We start from the raw sequence: 18,174 nt of genomic DNA, 5'->3' as shown, positions 1-18,174 counted from the left end.
GGCTCACTCTCGCCCCCTCCCTCTGTCACACACTCACACTCTCTCCCTCTCTGTCACACAAACTTACACCCTCCCCCGCTCTGTCACACATACTCACTCTCTCCTCCTCTCTCTCTCACACAGCGACTCTCACTCTCTGTCACACATGCTCACACTCTCTCCCTCTCTCTCGCAAATACTCACACTCTCCCCCCCTCGCTGTCACACACAAACACAGTCTCTCACTCCCTCTCTCACACTTTCACTCGCTCTACCACTCTCTGCCACACACTAACTACCCCCTCTCTCTTTTACACATACTCACATTCTCCCCTTCTCTCACACATTTTTTTTCCATCTCTCCCTCCCAGATACTCACACTCTCCCCCTCTCTCTTACGCTCACATTTACATTCTCCCTCTCTCTCTGTCACACATAGTCACACACTCCTTCTCCCGATCACACACACTCACACTCTTCCATTTGATCTGTCACACACACACACACTCACGTCCTCTCTCTGTCACACACACACACACACACACATACACTTCGCTCTCTCATCACAAACACTCACACTCTTCCACTTTCTCAGCCACACAATCCCAATCTCTCCCTCTACTTCTCAGACACACTCCCTCTAGTCACTGTCAGACACAATCACACTCCCCACTCTCCGTGTCATATACTCACACTCTACCACCTCTCCGTTACAAACACTCACACTCTCCCCCTCTCTCTAACACACACACTCACGTCCTCTCTCTGTCAAACACACTCACAATCTCCCCAAATATCTCACACACACTCATACTCTCTCCCACTCTGTCACACACAATCACACTCACTTCCTCTCTCTGTCACACATACACACACACTTCACTCTCTCATCACAAACGCTCACACTCCTCCACTTTCCCTGCCATACACTCACAATCTCTCCCTCTACTCCTCACACACACTCCATCCCACTCACTGTCAGACACACTCACACTCCCCCACTCTCTGTGTCATATACTCACACTCTACCACCTCTCTGTTACCCACACTCACACTCTCCCCCTCTCTCACACACACACACTTACGCCCTCTCTATGTCAAACACACTCACACTCTCCCCAAATATCTCTCACACAATCATAGTCTCTCCAACTCTGTCACACACAATCACAATCTCCCACTTTCTCTTTCAGACATACAGAGACTCTCCCACCCTATCACTCTCACACGCATTGTCCAATCTCTCTCACACCCACTCAGTCTCCCCTTCTCTCTTTCACACAAACTCACATTCTCCCCTCTCTCTGCCTCACACAACCTACATGTCTACCTCTCTCTGTCAAAGATTTTTACACTCTCCCTTTCCCTCTGTCACCCACACTGACACAGTCCCCCTCTCTCTGTCACACACACTCAAACTCTCTCTCTCTCTGGTAAAGACACAGGCACTCTCCACCATTCTTTCTCATTCACTCGCACACTCTTTCGCTCTCTGTCACATACATTCACGTTCTCCCCTATCTCTCGCACACTCGCAATCTAAACTCTCTATTTCGCGCACACTCACACTCTCCCCCTCTCTCACACACACTCACACTCTCTCCCTCTCCCTGTCATAAACATTCGCACTGTCCCCTTCCCTCTTTCACAGATACTCACACTCTCCCCCTCTCTCACTTTCACATTCATTGTTCCTTCTCTCTCTCTTAAACTCTCGCACTCTCCCCCTCTCTGCTGCTCACACTCACACTCTCACCCTTTGTAAATCACACGCACTCAAACTCTTCCACCGCCATCACAAACACTCACACTCTCCCCCTCTGTCACATTCAAACTCTCCCGCTCTGTCACACACTCACACCCACCACCTCCTTCTGTCCTACACACTGGCACTCTCTCCCTCTCTCTGGCACACAAACACTCACACACTCTCTCGCTCTCTTGTTACACACACTCACACTTCCCCCTCTCTCTGTCATACACACTCACACTTTCCCCCTCTCTCTGTCACACACACACTGAAACTTTCCCCCTCTTACTGTCACACACACTCACACTCTCCCCCTCATTATGTCACACATGCTCACAGTCTTCCTCGTCTCCCTGTCAAAGACACTCACACTATCCCTCTCCCTATGTCACACAGGGTGACACTCTCCCTCCCACTGTCACACACACTCACACTCTCCCCTTTCAATCTGTCACACACTCTTGCACTCACTTCTTCTCTCTTTCACACAGACAGACTCTCGCTCTCTCATCACACTCATTTACACTCCCCCTCACTCTGCCACAATAATCACACTTTCCCACTCTCACTGCCACACAATCTCTCACTCTCCCTATCTCTCACACACACTCACACTCTCACCCTCTGCCTCTCACACACACTGTCTCCCTATCTCTCTCACACACAATCACGCTCCCCCATTTTCTATCTCATGCATTCACACACTATCCCTCTATCTGTCACACGCTCAAATTCACCACGTCTATCACACACTCACGGCCTCCCCCTCACCCTGTCACACACACTCTTTCCCCCGCCCTCTCTCACGCACACTCGCACACTCTACCTCTCTCTGTCAAACAACTCACGCTCTCCATCTCTCTCTCTTACACACTCACATTCTCCACTCTCACTGTCACACACACTCACACTCTCCCACTCTAGCTCTCTCAGGCACTCACACTCTCTCTTCCTCTCTCTCACACGCACATTCTCCCCCATCTCTTGCAAACACACATTATTTCCCTCTCTCTGTCACACGCAAGCACACTCTCCCCCTCTGTCTGCGCTCACAAGCACACTCTCCCCCTTCCTCTTTCACACATACAAACATTCTTCCACCACCCCCCGTCACACACACTCACACTCTCCCCTTCTCTCTCTCGCTCACATTCTCGCCCTCGCTCACACACACTCACACTCTCCACCTCCCTCTGTCACATCCATTCACACTTTCTCCCTCTACCTGTCACATAAACTCACATTCTCCCTTTCACTGGGTCACAAACAATCACACTCACTTCCGCTCTCATTCAGACACACTTCACACTCTCTCGCTCTCTCGTTACACACACAGACACACTCGCCCCTTACTCTGTCACACACACTCACTCTCCCCCTCATTCTATCACAGAAACTCACGCTGTCCCCGTCTCTCTGTCACACACACTGGCACTGTCATTCTCTAAGTCACACACTCACCCTTGTCTGTCACACACACACTCATGCTCTCTCTCTATGCCTCTCATACATACTCTCTGCCTCTCTCTCTCACCAAAGTCACACTCTCTCCCTCTGCCTCTCACACACACTCCCACTCTCCCCCTCACACACACGCTCACAATCTCTCCCTCTCTCTGAGAAACATACTCACACGTTCAACCTCTCCCTTTCTCACATTCATTGTCCCATCTCTCTCCTTCACACACTCACACTCCCCCATTTCTCTGTCACACTCAAATTCTTCCCCCATTCAAAAATAATCATACTCTCCACCTCTCTTTCTCACTCACACTCTCCATCTCTCTCTGTCACACACGCTCAAATTGTCCCTCTCTCTGTCAAACACACACACTCCCACTCCCTCTGTCACCTACAATCACATTCTCTCCTTCTGCCTCTCATACATACTTTCTGTCTCTCTCACACACACTCACACTCTCTCCCTCTCCCTCTCACACACACTGCCACTCTCTCTCACACACATATTCTCACACTCTCTCCCTCTATACCACACAAACTCACACTATCACCACTCTCTTTCATACATATTCACAATAACCCCTCTCTCACTCTCACATTCATTGTCCCATCAATCTCGCTCACACACACACTCTCCCATTTCTCTGTACACTCACACTCTTCCCCCATCAAAAGCAATCACACTCTCCACCACTCTTTCTCACTCACACTCTCCCCCTCTCTCTGTCAAACAAACACACACTCCAACTCCCTCTGTCTCTCACACACACTCACAATCAGTCCCTCTGCCTCTCATACATACTCACTCTCTCTCTCAAACACTCACACTCTCCCCCTTTCCCTCTCACACACTGCCACTCTCTCTCACACACATACTCTCACATTCTGCCTCTCTGTCACACAAACACATACTATCCCCCCTCTCTTTCACAGATACTCACACTTTCCCCTCTCTCACTCTCACATTCATTGTCCCATCACTCTCGCTCACACACTCACACTCTCCCATTTTTCTGTCACACTCTCACTCTCACTCTCTCCACCTCTCTTTCTCACTCACATTCCCCCTCTGTCACACATGCTCACACTCTCACTCTCTCTCTGTCAAAGACACTCACACTCTCCACATCTCTCTGTCACACAGGCCCACTCTCTCCCCTTCTCTCTTTTATACACTCACACTCTCTCCCACTGTAACAGACACTCACACTCTCCCCTTCTCTCTCACCCACACTCAAACTCCCCCACTCTTTCTATCACGCGCACTCACACTCTCCCCCTCTCCATTTACACATGCACACATTTTCTCCCCCTCTCTCTGTCACACAAACTACACTCTCACTTCTCTCTCTCACACAGGCACGCTCTCTCCCTCTGTCACTGACACTCACACTCTCCCCCTCTCTTTCAGACATACTAACACTCTCTCCCTCTTTCTGCCTCACACACTTACATTCTCCCCCTCGCACAATGACACTCTCCCCCTCTCTCTGTCGCTCAAAATTACATCCTCCCCCTTTCTATGTCACACACACTCACACACTCACCCCCATCAGACATACTCACACGCTGCACCTCTCTCTCTATAAGGTACACACTCACACACTTTCCCTCACAAGTCCCTGCACTTTTCCGCCTAAAGACGCTCTCTCTCCCCACCTCAACCAACCTCCCTTGGATCTGCTCTCTCCAACTAGCACCATTCTCTATATCTGGACACGTTCTTTCCTAACAGCCAGGGACTCGCGCCGCAGGTGCGTTCTCTAGCCCTGGCCCCACTCGTTCTCACACTGGCCGAGCTGTCTCTATTCCGGGCCACGCTCTCTACACACCACTGCCGCTCTCTATCCCCAGGCCCAGCTCTCTATCACCCAGATCCGCTACCTACACGCCGGAAGCGCTCTCTGCATAACGGGACCAGCTCTTTACTACCCAAGGACTTGCTCCCTACCCTTCGGAACCTCCCTCTAACAGCCTCGGCCCTGTTCTGTAAAGACTCAACCCACACTCACTCTCAACACACACCCGCTCTCTACTCCGTGCTCCCGCTCTTTCTAACCCCACCCAGTCCCACTTTCAAAGCCACCGGTCCAACTCTCTTTCTCTCTACCACGGTACTGTGCTCAGTCCATCTGGCCAAGCTCTCTACCCCTAATACGCCCGGGCCCTACTCCCTAAAACCCCGTTCCGGATCTCTCTCCCATCAGTACCGCTCGCTACCACCACGGCCCCGCTCTCTCTACCCCAGGCGCTGCTTTCTCTAAACGCATGGCCCCGCTCTTTCATCGCCTTGGTCCTGCTCTCTCATCCCCCTGGCGCCAATCTCTCTCCACGTGGCCCCACTCATTCTGCCGCCGATCTCCCTCACCCAGGCCCCGCTCAATCTCGCCCCAAACCCGATCTCCCTCTCAGCGTCCCCGCTCTCTATAACCTCCGGCCCCGGTCTCTATCCCCCGGCCCCGCTCTCTATCCTCATGGCCCAGCTTTCTCTCCCTTCAGCCCCAGTTCTCTCACCACCCCTGCCCTGCTCTCTTTCTCCCTTGCCCCACTTTCTCTCCCCTCGGACCCGCTCTCTAACCACAAGGCCCCGCTCACTCTCCCCCCTGCCCGCACTCTAACTCACTGGCCCCAGTCTCTAACCCCCAGGCCCATCTCTCTAACCCCGGCTCCGCTCTCTAACCCCCCGGCTCCGCTCTCTAACCCCCAGCCGCGCTATCTAAACCCCAGCCCCATTTCTTTCTCCCTGGCACCGCGCCCGCTCACCCCGGCACTGCTCTCTAACTCTCGGCCCCACTCTCTATTCCCCCTGCCCTGCTCTCTAACCCCTGGCCGCGCTACCTAAACCATGGCCCTTCTTTCGCTCTCTCCCCAGCCCCGCACACACTTCCCCCGGACCCGCTCTCTTTTACCCCAGCCCCAATTTCTAAAACCCCTGGTCACGCTCTCTACCCACCCGGCTCCGCTCCCTCTCCCCCCGACCTCACTCTCTAGACCCTGGTCCCGCTCACTAAACCTCCCTGCACCCACGGTACTTGCCGCAGGCCCTTCCCACTCTCCCCCCGTCCCCGCTGACTCTTTCTTGCCCTAGCCACGCTGTCTCTCCCTCCTGCAATGCTCCCTCTGCACTCTCATCATTTTGCCCCAGCCCCACTCTATCTACCCTCAGCCCGGCTCTCTCATGGACCTGGCCCCTCTCTCTTACCACATGCGCCCGCTCTCTCTCCCTCCCGTCCCACTCTCGACACCCTGGACCGGCGCTCTACTCGCCCAGCCCCGATCTGTAACAAACGGCCCCTCTATCACCCCGGCCCCGCTGTCTATCCGCCCGGCACCGCTCTCTATCCCCCCGGCCCAGCTCTCTATTCCATCGGCCCCGCTCTCTATCCCCCCAGCCCCGCTCTCTATTCTCTCCCAGACCCGCCCTCTCTCCCTCCGGCCATGCTCACTAAGAATTGGCCCCACTCTCTCGACCCCTGGCCACGCACTCTCTCCTCTGGGCCACGCTCTCTACAACCTGCCCCCGCCCACTTACCCCCCGGCCCAGATGTCTCAAACGCCAGCACCGCTCTCTCTCCCCCGGCCCCACTCTCTAACACCCCAGTCCCGCTGTCCATCCCGCCGGCCCCGCACTTTATCCCCCGGCCCCGCTCTCAATCACCCCGGCTCTGCTCTCTATCCCCCCGGCCCCTCTCCCCATCCCTAAGCCCCAATCTCTATCCACCCTGCCCCTCTCTCTATCCCAAAAAAACCGTTCTCTCGCCACCTGTCCATGCTCCATATCACCCCGGCCCCGATCACTATCCTACCGGCACCGCTCTCTATCCCCCCGGCAATGCTGTCTATCCTTCTGACCCTGCTCTCTCTCCCACCGGCCCCGCTCTCTATCCCTCCGGCCCCGCTCTCTAACACTCCGGCCCAGCTCTCTATCCCCCCGTCCCCGCTCTCTCTCCCCGCGGCCCCGCTCTCTATCCCCCCGGCCCCGCTCTCTCTCCCCGCGGCCCCGCACTCTATCCCCTCGGCCCCGCTCTCTAACCCCCCGGTCTCGCTCTCTATCCCCCCAGACCGCTCTCTATCCCCCAGCTACATTTTGTATCCCCCCAGCCCTACGCTCTATCACCCCGGCCCCGCTCTCGATCCCCCCGGCCCCGCTATCTATCCCCCCGGCCCCGCTCATTATCCCCCCGGCCCCGCTGTCGATCCCCCCGACCCCACTTTCCATCCCCCCGGCCCCACTCTCCATCCCCCCGGCCGTGCTCTCTTTTCACCCCGGCCCCGCTCTCTAACTCACAGGCCCCTGTCTCTATCCGCCCGGCCCCGTCTCTGTATCCCCCCGGCCCCTCTCTCCATCCCCTTGCGCCAATCTCTATACGCCCTCGCCTCTCTCTATCTCCCCAAAACCGTTCTCTCGCCCACTGTTCGCACTCTCTATAACCCCCGATCCTGCTCTCTATCCCCCCGTCCCCGCTCTCTATCCCCCCAGCCCCACTCTCTATCCCTCCGGCCCCGCTCTCTATTCCCCCGGGCCCGCTCTCTATCCCCCCGGCCCCGCTCTCTATTCCCCCGGGCCCGCTCTCTATCCCCCCGGCTCCTCTCTCCATCCCCTCGCGCCAATCGCTATCCCACCCTCCCCTCTCTCTATCCCCCAAAAACCGCTCTCTTGCCCACTGTTCGCCCACTCTCTATAACCCCCGATCCTGCTCTCTATCCCCCCGGCCCCGCTCTCTATCCCCCCGGCCCCGCTCTCTATCCCCCCGGCCCCGCTCTCTATCCCCCCGGCCCCGCTCTCTATCCCCCCGGCCCCGCTCTCTATCCCCCCGGCCCCGCTCTCTATTCCCCCGGCCCCGCTCTCTATTCCCCCGGGCCCGCTCTCTATCCCCCCGGCCCCTCTCTCTATCCCCCCGGCCCCGCTCTCTAATCCCTCAGCCCCGCTCTCTTTCCCCCCGGCCCCACTCTCTATCCCCCCGGCCCCGCTCTCTATCCCCCCGGCCCCTCTCTCTATCCCCCTGGCCCCGCTCTCTATCTCCCCAGCCCTGCTCTCTATTCCCCCATCTCCGCTCTCTATCACACCGGCCCCGCTCTCTATCCCCCCGGCCCCGGTCTCTCTCCCCCCCGGCCCCGCTCTCTATCCCCGGAGCTCCGCTCTCTATCCCCCTGTTCCCGCTCTCTATCCCCCCGGCCCCTCTCTCTATCCCCCCGGCCCCGCTCTCTATACCCCCGGCCCCGCTCTCTATCCCCCCGGCCCAGCTCTCTATCCCCCCGTCCCCGTTCTCTATCCCCCCGGCCCCGCTCTCTATCCCCCCGGCCCCGCTCTCTATCCCCCCGGCCCCACTCTCTATCCCCCCGGCCCCGCTCTCTCTCCCCCCGGCCCCGCTCTCTATCCCCCGAGCTCCGCTCCCTATCCCCCTGTTCCCGCTCTCTATCCCCCCAGCCCCGCTCTCTATCCCCCAAACCCCGCTCTCTATCCCCCCGGCCCCGCTCTCTATCCCCCAAACCCCGCTCTCTATCCCACCGGCCCCGCTCTCTCACCCCAGCCCCGCTCTCTGACCCCGGCCCCGCTCTCCCACCCCGGCCCCGCTGTCTCACCCCAGCTCCACTCTCTCTATCTGCCAAACCCCGCTCTCTATCCCCCCGGCCCCGATCTCTATCCCCCAAACCCCGCTCTCTATCCCACCGGCCCCGCTCTCTCACCCCAGCTCCACTCTCTGACCCCGGCCCCGCTCTCCCACCCTGGCCCCGCTGTCTCACCCCAGCTCCACTCTCTCTATCTGCCAAACCCTGCTCTCTATCCCCCCGGCCCCGCTCTCTATCCCCCAAACTCCGCTCTCTATCCCACCGGCCCCGCTCTCTCACCCCAGCCCCGCTCTCTGACCCCGGCCCCGCTCTCCCACCCCGGCCCCGCTGTCTCACCCCAGCTCCACTCTCTCTATCTGCCAAACTCCGCTCTCTATCCCCCTGGCCCAGCTGTCTCTTCCCCTGGTCCGGTTTTTTTTTCTCCCCGTCCCCGCACTCTCTCCCCTCGACCAAGCTCTCTATCCTCCTGCCCCGCTCTCTATCACCGCGACCACGCTCTCTATCACCTCGACCCCGCTCTCTCTCCCCCCGGCCCCTCTCTCTATCCCCCCTGCCCTGCTCTCTATCCCCCCGTACCCGCTCTCTATCCCCCCGGCCCCAATCTCTATCCCCCCGGCCCCACACTCTATCCATCCGGGCCCACTCCGTATCCCTGGTCCTGCTCTCTCCCACCGTCCCCACTCTCTATATCCATGGCCCTGATCTCTGTCCCCCCGGCCCCGCTCTTTATCCGCCAGGCCCCGCACTCTATTCCCCGGCCCCGCTCTTTACCCTGGGCCCCGCTCTCTCTCCCCCCAACCCTGCTCTCTAACTCCAGCTTTTATGTTAGTTTGAGGTGATGTTGATGTTGTTGTTGTTTTCTGTTACTTGTGTGTGAATGTTTAATCCAATATAGGGAACACACTCCTTGAGCATTGAGTTAGAGGGCGAGGTTGAGCTGGGAAACAGATGGGAACCCGGTTCAGAGAAGGAGGAATGATTCCAGGTTGAATTTGCGACATTTTCAAACGGTTTGTGTGGTGCGGGTGAGGGGCGTGGGGCAGTGTGGGGGTGGATGGGGTGGGGGGTGGGGATGTGTCGGGGTGGGGGGCAGAGAAACTGATCTTATTGCGGCTTTGGGGGTTACAGGGAATTCGCTGTGAAACTTCAGATCTATTTTATATTAATGTGAAACATCTTTTGTCCCTCAGTCGCAGTCTCGGGACTCACTGACCCCTGTGTAGATCACACCGTCCTGGACCAGGCATGGAGGAGCATCGATTGTAAATGGAGTGAGTGTTCCGGCCAGGTGAAGTGTGATGACAATCTTCAGGAAGGATGGTACCGATTTAAAAGGTAATGTTCAGGGAAACTTTCTGATTAAACAAGACAAAGAAAGGAAAGTGTGTGTGTGTAGACACAGCAAGTGGAGAGAAGCAGAGATCATCAGTGAAATCAATGGAGACAGAGAGAACAAAAGCAAATTAATTTTCCTTTTTTAGATAGCAGTTTGATACAACTGAGCGGATTGTTCTGACATTTCAGACTCGAGAACATTGCTGTGGGTCTGGAGTCACATGTAGGGCAGTCCAGGGAAGGACAGCAGATTTCCTTCCCAAAAGATAAACACGTAATTTGTTCCGACAATGCTCCATGGCCTGTTGCCCAGTTACTGAGATGAGCTTTATATTCCAGATTAACTCAGTGCATTTAATTTAACAGCTGCAGTGTTTGGACTTGAGCCTGTGTCCCCAGGCCATGAGCCTGGCTCACTGGGTCACTCGTTTACTGACATGAGCACTAGGCCACAGCCTTACCATAAGTGGACAGTAACATTCGCACGACACAATCACCAGGCAATGCCCATCAAAAACAAGAGAGAATCTAACCTTTTATCCGTGGCACCCAAAGGCATTACAATAGCGCAATCCTCCACTATAAACGAAATGAATAACTACCCACCTAACTCCCCAAAGCCTGTCCACAAGGCACCTGTCCACATCTCTAAGGCACAAGTCAGGGGTGTGATGGAATAATCTCCATGTACCTGGATTAGTGCAGCTCCAACAACTCAATAAACTCAAGACCTTCCGGGATAAAGCAGCCCTACCTGATTGACACTCATCGAGCACTTTAAACGTTCACTCCTTCCACCACCGATCCATGGTAGCAGCAGTGTATAACATCTACAAGATGCACTGCAGAAACTCACCAAGCCTCCTTAGGCAGCACATTCCAAACGCACAGCCTCTAACACCGAGGAGGACAAGGGCAGCAGACACATTGGAACTCCACCACCTGGACGTTTCACTCCAGGTCACTCACCATCCTTGGAATTGTATCGTTGTTTCTTCACTGTCGCTGGGTGAAAAGCCTGGAGTTCCCTCCCTAACAGCACTTTCGTTGTAACTACTCCACATGGACTACAGCTGCTCGAGAAGGCGGCTCACCATCACCTTCTCAAGTATAACTATGGGTGGGTAATATATTCTGGGCCACCCAATGATTCCCACATCTCGAAATAGTTTTTAGTAACTTGGGACGAGGCCTCATCTCGAGGCATGTATCGATCGCTGGCACCACATTTTAATAATGGTTTCAAGGCTTTGAACAGGGAAGAGAGGGGATTCACCAGAATGTCTCCACGCTATGGAATGGCGCGGGGTGGGTGCGGAGGGCGGGTGTGGGCGGTGTTGGGGGTCTGGAACCACATGGGGAGAAACATGGATTGTTCTCCCTCGGGCAGAGAATTGGAGCGGAGAGGGTTAGCAGAGGTGTTCAAATGTATGAAGGGTTTGAATAGAGCAGGTAATGAGAAATTATTTACACTGTAATTACAACTGGAAACAAGGAGGCACAGATTGAAAGTCATTAGTATAAAAACACGTACAACGTAAATGTGTACTTTGTTATGAACTAGGCACCTCTCCCAGTCCCATCTCCTCGGTGTCCTCTCCCAGTCCCATCTCCCTCGGTGTCCACTCCCAGACCCCTCTCCCTCGGTGTCCTTTCGCATCCCTCTCCATCAGGGACACCACTCAGTCCCCTGTCCCTCGGGGACATCTCCCTGTCCCGTCTCCGTCGGGGACCTGACCCATTCCCCAAGACTGGGTGGAATTTACCCCGTTCCCTCCACCTCGAGGATCTCTCAACATCCCCTCTCCCTCGGGGACGTCTCACCGTCCCTTCTCCCTCGGGAACCTCTCCCCGTCCCTCTCCCCTGGGGGCCTCATCCTGTCGCCTCGCCATTCGGGCCCCTACATCGGCAATCTCTCCCCGTCCCCTATCCCTCGGGGACCTCTCCCCGTCCCCTCTCCATCAGGAAAATCTCCACATCCACTCTCCCCTGGGAGCCTCTTCCTGTCGCCCCGGTATTCGGGGCTGTACCTCGGGGACCTCTCCCCGTCCCCTTTACCTCGGGAACCTCTCCCCACCCCTCTCCCTCAGGAACCTCTCCCCATCCACTCTCCCCTGGGGGCATCTTCCTGTCGCCTCGCCATTCGGTCCCCTACCTCAGGAACCTCTCCATGTCCCCTCTCGCCCGGGGGTCTCTTCCTGTCGCCTCGCCATTCGGGCCCCTACTTCGGGAATCTCTCCCCGTCCCCTATCCCTCGGGAACCTCGCCGCGTTCCCTCTCCCGCGGGGGCATCTTCCTGTCGCCTCGTGATTCAGTTCTCCACCTCGGGAGCCTCTCCGCGTCCACGCCCATGGGGTCAACTTTCGCGGTCCCCTCTCAATCGGGAAACTCTCACTGTGCCCTCTCCCCGTCCTCTCACCTCGTCCCCACTCCCTCGTGGACCGCCCCGGTCCCTTTTCCTGGAGGGCCGCTACCCGTGCCACTGTCCAGGGACCCCTTCTTCTCCCATCTCCCTCGGGAACCTCTCCCCGTCCACAGTCTCTCAGGGACATCTCCCAGTCCCCTCTCCCTTGGGAAAATTTCCCCGTTCGGTCACATTCGGGAACCTCCCTCCCTCACCTACCCCAGGTGAACCTCTCGCTGCCCTCTTTCCCTCACGGACCTTTCCCTGTCCCCTCTACCTTGTGAAACTCTCCCTGTCCCCGCTTCCTCGAACCTCTCCCTGTCCCCGCTTCTTCGTGAACCTCTCCCTGTCCCAGCTTCTTCGTGAACCTCTCCCTGTCCCCGCTTCCTCGTGAACCTCTCCCTGTCCCCGCTTCCTCGTGAACCTCTCCCTGTCCCCGCTTCCCGGTGACCCTCTCCCTGTCCCCGCTTCCTCGTGAACCTCTCCGTCCCCTCTCGCTCGGGGACCCGTCCAGATCCTCTGCACCAAGGGGACCTCATCCCATTCCTTCTCCCTCGAGGCCCTACCCCTGTCCCCTCCCACCGTACCCTCTCACTCCAGGGCCTCTATGCGTCCCCTCACCCGGGGGAACCCTCCCCGTCCCCTCTCCATCGGGAGCCACACCCTGTCCCCTCTCCCAATCCCCTCTCCATCGGGAACCATCCCCTTTCCCCACTCCCTGTCCGCTCTCCCTGTCCGCTCTCCCTGTCCCCTCTTCCTCTCCCCGCGCCCTCTCCCTCTCCCCGCGCCCTCTACCTCTCCCCGCGCCCTCTACCTCTCCCTGCGCCCTCTCATTCTCCCCGCCCCCTCTCACTCTCCCCGCCTCCTCTCACTATCCCCGCCCTCTCTCCCTCTTCCAGCCCCCTGTCCTTGTCCCCGCCCCCACTCTCTCTCTCCGCCCCCTCTCCCTCTCCCCAATCCTTCTCACTCACCCCACCTCGTCTCCCTCTGCCCGCGCACTCTCCCTCTCCCTGCCCCCTCTCCTTCTCCCCGCCCCCTCTCCCTCTCCCCGCCCACTCTCCCCGCCCCCTCTCCCTCTCCCCGCTCCCTCCACCTCTCCCCACCCCCTGGAACTTTCCCCGCCTCCTCTCCCTCTCCCTCTCCCTACCCCTTCTCACTCTACCCGCCCCATCCCCCTCACTCCAGCCCCTCTCCCTCTCCCGCCCCCTCTCCCTTGCCCTGCACCACCCACTCTCCCTAGCCCTCTCACACTCCCCGCCCCCTTTCTCTCTTCGAGCCCCCTCTCCCTCTCCCTCTCCCCAGGCCCTCTTGCTCTCCCCGCCCCTTCTCCCCGCCCACCCTCCCACTGCACCTCCCCTCTCCCTCTCCCCACTCTCTCTCCCTCTCCCAGACCCCTCTCGATCTTCCAGACCCCTCTCCCACTCGCTGCCGCCTCTCACTCTCCCAGCCCCCTCTCACACTCCACGCCCCCTCCCTATCCCCGCCCTCTCTCCCACTCCCCACACCTATCCCTATCACCGACTACTCTCCACCCACTCTCCCTCTCCCCATCCCCTCTCCCGCTCCCCTCTCGCTCTCTCCGCACACACTCCCAATCCCCGCGCCCTCTCCCACTCCCCGCTCCCTCTCACCACCCACCCTCCTTCTCACCATCCCCTCTCCATATCCACAGCCCCTCTCCCCCTCCCTGTCCACGCTCACTGTCCCCACTCCTCTCACTCTCCCCACTCATCTAAGTGTCCCCGGCCATCTCTCTCACCCCACGCCCTCTTCCACTCCTGGCCCACTTATCCTCTCCCCGACCCTCTCCCTCTCCCTGCCCCCTCTCACTTTCTCTGCCCCCTCTCTCTCTCCCCGCGCCCTCAGTCTCGCCAGCCCATCTCCTTCTCCCCGCCCTATCTCCTTCTCCCCGCCCCATCTTCCTCACCCAGCCCACTCTCCTTATCCTTGCCCCCTCTCCCTCTCCTCACTCCCTCTCCCTCTCTCCGCCCCCTCTACCTCTCCCCACTCCCTCTCTCCGCCCCCTCTCAATCTCCCCGCATCGTCTCACTCTCACTGCCCCCTCTCACTCTCACCGCCTCCTTTCACTCTCCCCGCCCCCACTCACTCTCCCCGCCCCCTTTATCTGTCCCCGCCGCAATTTCTCACCCTGCCCCCTCTCACTCTCCCCGCATCGTCGCACTCTCAGCGCCCCCTCTCCCTCTCCCCACACCCTCTCACTCTCACCGCCCCCTCTCAGTCTCCCCTCTTCCTCTCACTCTCCTCGCCTCCTCTCCCTCTCCCCGACCCTCTCACTCTCCCCGCCCACTGACACTCTCCCCGCCCCTCTCCCTCAACGCACCTCCTCTCCCTATCCCCGCCCTCCCTCCCCGCCCAAGCTCCTACTCCGAAACCCCTCTTCCTCTCAATCTCCTGGCCTACGCCACCTCTACACGCCACCTCTCCCTCTCTCCGCCCCTCTCACACTCACCGCCTCCTCTCCCATTCCCCGTCACCTCTCACTCTCACCGCCCCTCTCCCTCTCCACAACCCGTCTCCCTCTCCCCGCCCCCTCCCCATCTCCCCGCCCTCTCTCTCCGCCCGTTCTCTTTCTCTCTGACCTCTCACCCTCTCTCCGCCGCATCTCACTCTCCCCACCCACTCTCCCTCTCCCAGCCCCCTCTCCCTATCCCCGCCCCTTCTCCCTATCCCCGTCCCATTTCCCTCTCCCTGCCCCCTCTCTCTATCCCGGCCCCCTCTCCCTCTCCCCATCCCCTTTACATCTCTCCGCCCCTTCTCCCACTCCCTGCACCCTAACCCTCTAACCACGCCTTCTCCCATTCCCTGCTCCCTGTGCCCATCCCCATGCCCTCTACCTATCCCCGCCCCCTCTCCCTCTCCCTGCCCCCTGTCACTCTCCCCGCACCCTCTCCCGCTCCCAGACCGCTCTCCCTGTCACCACCCCCTCTCACGCTCTCCACCCCCTCTCCCTCTCCCCAATCCCTCTCACTCTCCCCGCCTCCTCTCCCTCACCCCGTCCCGCCTCACTCTCCCCGCACACTCTCACTCTCCCCATCCCCTCACACTCTCCCCGCCCACTCTCCTTCTCCCCTCCTCCTCTCCCTATCCCCGCCCACTCTCCCCGCCCACTCTCCTACTCCGCACCCCTTCTTCCACCCCCTCTCCCGGCCACCGCCACCTCATCATGCCACCTCTCCCTCTCTCCGCCCCCTCTCCCACTCCCCGCCTCCTCTCCCATTCACCGCCACCTCTCACTCTCACTGCCCATCTGTATCTCCTCACCCCGTCTCCCTCTCCACGCCCGCTCTCCCCTCCCACTCACCACCCGCTCTCCCTCTCCCCACCCCCTCCTCATCTCCCAGTGCCCTCTCTCTGCCCACTCTCTTTCTCTCCGACCCCTCTCCCTCTCTCCGTCTCCTCTCCATATCCCCGCCCCCTCTACCTCTCCCCATCCCCTTTCCCTGTCCCCACTCCCTTTCCCTCTCCCCATCGCCTTTATATCTCTCCGCCCACTCTCCCTCTAACCACACCTTCTCCCACTCCCTGCTCCCTCTGACCCACCCCACGCCCTCTCCCTATCCCCGCCCTCACACTCTCCCCGCCTCCTCTTACTCTCCCCGCACACTCTCCCTCTGCAAGCCCCCTCTCCCTGTCACCACCCCACCCTCTTACCCCACCCCCTCTCACTCTCTCCACTCGCTCTCCCTCTCCCCAATCCCTCTCACTCTCCACACCTCCTCTCCCTCTCCCCGCCCCCTCTCACTCTCCCAGCCCCCTCTCACTCTCCGCGCCACGCTCCCTCTCCGAACCTCCTCTCCCTATTCCCGCCCGCTCACCCCGCCCACTCTCCTACTCCGCACCCCCTCTTTCTCTCCCTCTCCCAGCCCCCGCCACCACTCCCTCTCTCCGCCCGCTCTCCCACTCCCCGCCTCCTCTCCCATTCCCCGCCCACTCTCACTCTCACTGCCCCTCTCCCTCTCCTCATCCCGTCTCCCTCTTCACAACCGCTGTCCCTCTCCCCGACCCTTCTCCACACCCACCGTCCCACTTACCACCCCCTCTTTCTGTCACCGCCTCCTCCCTGTCTCCCCGCCCCCTCTCTCCGTCCACTCTCTGTCTCTCCGCCCACTTTCCCTCTCTCCGCCCCATCTCACTCTCCCCGCCCTCTCTCCCTCTCCCAGCCGCCTCTCCCTATCCCCGTCCCTTAACCCTCTCCCCACACCCTCTCCCTCTCCCCATTCCCTTTCCCTCTCTCCACCCCTTCTCACACTCCCTGCCCCCTCACTCTCTAACAAATCCCTGCTCCCTGTCCCCCTCCCAACGCCCACTTCCATTCGCTACCCCCTCTCCCACTCCCTGCCCACTATTCCCGCTCCCGCCCCATCTCCCCGTCCCCTCTCCCTCTCTCCGCCACCTCTCCCACTCCCCACTCCCTCTCCCCGCCCCCTCTCTCACTTGCCGCCCCCTCTCCCTCTAATAGCCCCCTCTCCCTATTCCCCCCCACTGTCAAACTCCCCGCCCCCTCTCCCTCTCCCCGCCCCCTATCCCTCTCCCCATCCACGCTCCCTCCCACCGCCCACTCCCTCTCTACACCCCTCTCCCACTCCCCGGCCCCTCCATCTCCCCGCCCACTCTCACTCTCCAATCCCCTCTCCTGCCCCTGCCCTCTCTCCCTCTCCCAGACGCCTCTCCCTCTACCCATCCCTCCCACTCTCCCCATCCCAACTCACTCTCCCAGCCCCATCTCACTCTCCCCGTCGCCTCTCCCTCTCCCGGCACCCTCCCCCTCTCCCCGCCCCATCTCCCTCTCACCGCACCCTCTCCCACTCCCTGCCCCCTCTCCCTCTCCCCGCCCCCTCTCCCTCACCCCGACGCCTCTCCCTCTCCCCGCCCCCTCTCCCTCTCCCAGCCCCCTCTCCCTTTCCCCGCCCCATCTCGCTCTCGCGCCCACCCTTCCCACCCCCTCTCCACGCACCCTCTCCCTCTCCCAGCCCCCTCTCCCTCTCCGCTTCCCCTCTCCCTCTCTCTGCCCCTCTCACACTCCCCGCCCCCTCTCCCACTCCAAACACCCTCTTCCACTCACCACCCCCTCTCCTTCTCCCCACGCCCTCTCCCACTCCCAACGCCCTCTTCCAATCCCCACCCCCACTCCCTCACCCCACCCCCTCTCCCCGCCTGCTCTCACTTTCCCAGCCCCATCTCGCTCTCCCCATCCCCTCTCCTTCTCCCTCTCCCCATCCCCTCTCCCTCTCCCCGTTGCCTGTCGCTCTCTCCACCCCCTCTCCCACTCCCCACCCGCTCTCCCTCTCCCCGTCCCCTCTCCCTCTCCCCGTCCCCTCTCTCACTCACTGCCCAGTCTCCCTCTCCCTCTCCGCCTCTCCCACTCTCCGCCCCCTCTCCCTCTACCTCTCCCCCTCTCCCTCTCCCCGTCCCCCTCCCTCCCTCCATTCCCTCTACCTCTCCCTGCCCGCTCTCCCTCTCCCTGACCCCTCTCACACTCCCCACCCACTCTCACTCTCACCCCCTCTCTTACACTCCTCGCCCCCTCTCCCTCGCCCCACCCACTCCCACTCTCCAAACCCATTCTCCCTATCAACGTCATCTCTCCCTCTCCCGAATCGCAGCCCCCTTTCACTCTCCCCACCCCTCTCACTCTCCCCACCCCCTCTCACT

General features: G+C 59.7%; 1 long non-coding RNA gene across 1 annotated transcript in view; it reads left to right on the top strand.

Annotated features, from left to right (window-relative positions):
- Positions 1–9,965: 9,965 nt before the first annotated feature.
- The window catches only part of LOC144673818 (uncharacterized), a 37,957-nt gene continuing 29,748 nt past the window's right edge, over positions 9,966–18,174 (top strand). The window contains exon 1 of the long non-coding RNA XR_013574431.1: positions 9,966–10,096. This is a non-coding gene — a long non-coding RNA (uncharacterized LOC144673818). The remainder of the gene's footprint in view (positions 10,097–18,174) is intronic.

This window comes from Cetorhinus maximus, unplaced genomic scaffold, assembly GCF_964194155.1.
Source record: "Cetorhinus maximus unplaced genomic scaffold, sCetMax3.hap1.1 HAP1_SCAFFOLD_482, whole genome shotgun sequence".
Lineage (NCBI taxonomy): Eukaryota > Metazoa > Chordata > Chondrichthyes > Lamniformes > Cetorhinidae > Cetorhinus > Cetorhinus maximus.
This window is presented reverse-complemented; position numbering and strand designations above follow the sequence as displayed.